Here is a 5034-nt window from a genome sequence, read left to right on the forward strand (position 1 = left end):
TTACAGATGGCTCAAAGATTTCTTCTTAAATAATACAGTTGACAATACTTCATGAAAATAGAGATTATTGAAACTGAGGTTTTTAACAAATGTTTATTTAGAGCCTTAGAGCTTAATTCTCTTAAGCTTTTTTATTTTTATGAATTTAAGTCAACTGTTTTTCCTTTTTTTAAGTTTTGTAATTGATTCTTAAAATAGCAAGATAAAAGGAATTACCTTCTGTAAACTACTTACTTGTTTAAGTGGGCAAATAATTAGTCATTGGTCTGTTTAAAAAATATCTTCCAAATGTTGCTCTAGGAAACAAAGCCTGGATTTAATTTGTGAGAAGTGCACACACAAATACAAAAAAAACAATGAAATTCTATCTTCTGCATTCTTTTTGCACTTTAAAAAACTGCTGACACTTTGAAACTCACCACTAAAAAGTGTTTTTGATCTATTCAAAATCTATGAGACTATGTTAAATAATCCTGATATTATCTCCATGAAATTTTCATAGTCTCTGGTTGTGATAGACCATCTTATTCTGTTCCCTGAAGTCTTGAACAACAAAGATGCTTATAAAATGGATTAAACTAAAAACAGCTTTTCTTGGTGATTAGACTTGGAAGATTTCAGATCTCTGTACCATATTGACATTCTTTTATTGAATTCTCTAAAATATTACAAAACAACCATTTAATAAAGAAAAACCAAATAGATTAGAAGTCACTGCAGTGAGTTAGACTACCACCTTGACAGATCTCAACAATATGTCACAAGAGGGAAGTCTGAATGTATGGTTATGGGGTGTTGGGGTCTGGGCAAATGTTTCAAGGTGGATAGATGATAGAAATTGGGCAAAATCTTGTGACAAGATAAAATTTGTTTAGGATTGGTGGACAAAGTAAGGTGAGGGTCTTAAGGGAAGATTTGATGGATAAACTATTAGTTGATAAGACATCTCTTTGCCCAAGTAATCAAACTATTGTCTCAGATAAATTAACTTACATGAATATCTTGAAGAAAATAATATTTATTGGTTTATAGTCTCATCTTTCCTGGGCAAAGTTTTATTGAACAACTAAGTCATGTTGCTACAGGTAGTCTCCGTTCTCACTTTTCATTTTGATATATATTTCTAATTTATTCTTTTCACAAAGACTCAGAGTTGTGGGTCCGCGGGATGCCTTTTAGAGGTAAGCCCATGAGCTTTGGAGATATTAACATACTGCTATTTTTACTGTACCAATCAAAAGGGTTGTAGAAGGGTTGTAGTTGGTAGAAAATCAAAATGAGGGGAAGAGAGAAGCATACTGGTAAATTGCTGGCAATGAACAATCTTGCCTGTATTTGAGGAGGAACGATTTTTTACTGCTGAGAATCATCTTCAGGGTATGACACCAAAACCATTGACTTTGGCTCTACTTTTTACAAGCTTTCATGCTGAAGTGAGGCCAGGGAACTTACTCAGAAAAGGAGACAACATTTTCCAGCAAGACTTTTAATGCTCTTAGAAGAGGTGTTGATCACAAAGTCTTTATATAAGGAAGGGACATGGTAGTTGTTGATAATATATCTGCTTGGCAAAGATGATGTTCACATTCATTTGCTCTCAGTTAATAAATCCTTTTGGATGTTCAACAATAATGCATATTAGTTAGTTTTTATTTTTTAATAGCTGGACACTTTGCTTCAGATCTTTTATGTTAGCTAATGAGTCGAATAACAAATTTGGTATATTTTGGATAGTAAAATTGATTGTTTGAATTATAAAAGGTAAGTCCTTGTCCAAATTCATAATTATATTTTTAATCACCTTAGTATAATTTCTATTTGTAATTGGTCTGTGACTCTGGTGGTTTGACTTCTATTGCTCATCATTTGGTTTTTCTTCCAGGGAATAGGTGGCTGCAAGTCTGGCCATTCTTCAATATCCAGTAATAAGGCTGAAAGGAAGTCATCTCTATTCTTCCTGCTAAGGTGAGAGATGTGGCTGCTCAGGGGTATTGAATTAGAAGTGATAGCATGAATTACACAAGACAATCAATAGATACTTATTGATAGTATGACCTTGGACAAGACACATAAGCTCACTTAATCTTAAATTCTTTATCTGTCAATGGAGATAAACACAATGCTTATTTCTTAAGGTTGTTATGAGGATTAAATGGAAAAATATGCACATAAAGCATTGAGCTGAGTACTTGGAATAGTTAACAGTGAATGATTGCTGTTATTGTACTTACTAAAGATGTATTAAAATATGTCATATATTCATGATATATATAATAATACATAAGATGGAATAAAATAATTAGTATTTTATCTCTAATTAGATGGATTAGTAGCCTCTTCATTAGAAAACCATGAGAAAAAAAAAAGTGCCAATACAGGGAAATGATTGGGATACGGTGTTTGTTTATAGTTACTGGCAGTTGAATACCTACAACATATGCATCAGTATTTTTATCTTATACCTTTATTTTTTTCACTGAATACTAATGGCATTCTAAGTATGTTGGCATGTATATTTTCCTCAGTGAAGTGTTAGTTTTCAACCAGAGTCTGAATAAAACCCTAAGTATTCAATAAATACATCAGGGCTTCTTTGAAGAACATTTTGATCATAGTGATAATGCTTGAGTACTATTTGATTGAATCTTACCCAATGAATCTATTCTAATATCCCCCAGATTCAAATGATAAGATATGGAAATCGAGGAGAATAGATCTCCATTAACTTTACCATTAGAAATATAGTCAAGTGGGAAGCCCATGAATCTATGTCTTCTCTCTTTTTTTTAATTTTTTTTACTGTTACGTTAATCACCATACATTACATCATTAGTTTTTGATATAGTGTTCCATGATTCATTGCTTGTGAATAACACCCAGTGCTCCATGCAGAACGTGCCCTCTTTAATACTTTAATACTTTAATAGCCAGGATGAAGTAGAGAAAACCAGTCCCTCCTATGGAAATGTAAGTGGAAATGGGAATCATATGTTTCCATGTCCAACTAAGATGAGAGATCAGAGAGAGAAAGGGCAAGGTTCTGTGAGGTTGTACTCCACCTAACTTCTCAAATCACTCTGAGGTTCTCTGAACAGGGGCATTTCATTAGAAATAAGAACAGACTGGGTTTTCAGTATAAGTCAGTAGAAGGGAAGAGGATAATAGAACAAATGTGGAAAAAAAATTTCCTTCCAAATCTTTATGTCAGGGCACACTGACAATGGGTCCCCCCTCCCAAGGTTTCAGGAAGAGTCCAGGCTTCAGCAGACCTGAAAGTTTGGGAGAACCTACCTGGGGATAAGGAAATGTCCCCAAGATTTCAGCCTCATCCACTACAGCAAAATTTACCAGACCTTATTCGGCCCAAGTTCAACAGTAAAGTGCATTACAAAGAACATGTGAGTGTTCATCCAAAGTTATGATTTCAATGTTAGGTTGGCTCCCTACTAGTTCTGTGATGTTTATCACTTGACTTCACATTCTGAGTCTCGGTGTCTTCCGTGGACTCCAGATAACACCTGCCTCACAAGATCGTTAGCAGAATCAGTGAGATAATGTGAGAGATTTTTTTTAATTGCTACCTCAGTTAGAATGTTTTTGACTACAAGGTACAAAATATCTAACTAAATGTGGCGAATATTATGAGTGTATTTATTATCTCTCATGACCAGAGGCCCAGAAATAATTGCCAGCATTGGTGAATTCAGAACTAAACAATATTATCCTTCTACTTCAGCTTTCTCTAGTTCCGCTGGATTCCCCACGAGTTAGGGATAGTTAGAAACATCGTGTCCTCACACAACTGTATTGAAAACTAGGAGGGAAGGGCCTCTTCTCCTGTGTTTCCCTCTTTATACTAGGAAGAAAAATCTCCCTAAAAGTCCCAACAGACTTCCCTTCATATCTCATTGGTCAGAGCTGGCTCCCACGTCCCACTCCAAGCCAATCATAAGTGAGGAGGTAGAAGGGACCAAATTGGTTTAAAATAATCACTATTCATCCCTTGGGCTGGGGTAAGACCTCCCCTTTCTTCCTAGAGTCCTTGCTACCAGATAGGTGAATGGAATTAGGGTTTTGTTGGCACAAAAGTGGGGAATGGCTGTTGACTAGGAAACCAAAAGTGACTGTCAGAATTTAAAAGTGTTAAACAGATAGTACTTTTAAAATACACTTTATATCTTGTGAGCATATCTTGATGAGCACTGGGTAATAGATGGAATTATTGAATCACTGTATTGTATACCTGAAACTAATATAACACTCTATGTTAACTACACTGGAATTTAAATGAATGAATGAAAAATAAATAAATAAATAAATAAATAATAAACCTTATGACCAAAAAAAGGAACAAGTTCCTGTCCTTCAGGATCTTAAAATCCAACCTAAAGAAACAAGCTTTATTGAAAGAGGGAGAATTTATTCTGAAAATCTGTTTACCCTGTGAATTTGGATTCCCACTATTTTCAAAGCAATGATCAGGACAACAGATGTATAAAGTGTTTACCTAATCAATTGCTTCTGCAAAAATATAAACAGGAGCAAGTGAGCAAAATAGGAGTCTTCCCTATTAAAAATAAATTCTGGTTTGTAAAACTCAGAGTTAAAATACCATCCCTGATTGTTACAGATCTAAGATTACAGATCTAAGAAAAAGTCCATTTCTTCACTTTATCTGTGACTGGGTTCTGAAGTGCATGAAAGTTTATGTTATACAGCTCCTGTGGGGGACCCTCATCTGCCAGCCCTCCAAACATGTCTGCATGGGAGATGGGATACCTAGCAGTAGGGAGTAATTTCATCTTTCACTTGATGGGACTGTTGACAGAAATGGTACAGGGTTTCAAAGAATTAAGAGCAGAGAGAAGGGGGCGCCTGGGTGGCTCAGATGGTTAAGCGTCTGCCTTCGGCTCAGGTCATGATCTCAGGGTCCTGGGATCGAGTCCCGCATCGGGCTCCCTGCTCCTTGGGAGCCTGCTTCTCCCTCTGCCTTTCTCTCTCGCTCTGTCTCTCATGAATTAAAAAAAAAAAAAA

The 5034-nt window shown here is 35.6% G+C and overlaps 1 pseudogene; it reads left to right on the top strand.

Moving 5' to 3' along the window:
* The first annotated feature begins 3305 nt into the window (after positions 1-3305).
* LOC110585099 overlaps positions 3306-5034 on the top strand; it is an 8275-nt pseudogene continuing 6546 nt past the window's right edge.

The sequence above is a fragment of the Neomonachus schauinslandi genome, chromosome 7 (genome assembly GCF_002201575.2).
Source record: "Neomonachus schauinslandi chromosome 7, ASM220157v2, whole genome shotgun sequence".
Classification (NCBI taxonomy): Eukaryota; Metazoa; Chordata; class Mammalia; order Carnivora; family Phocidae; genus Neomonachus; species Neomonachus schauinslandi.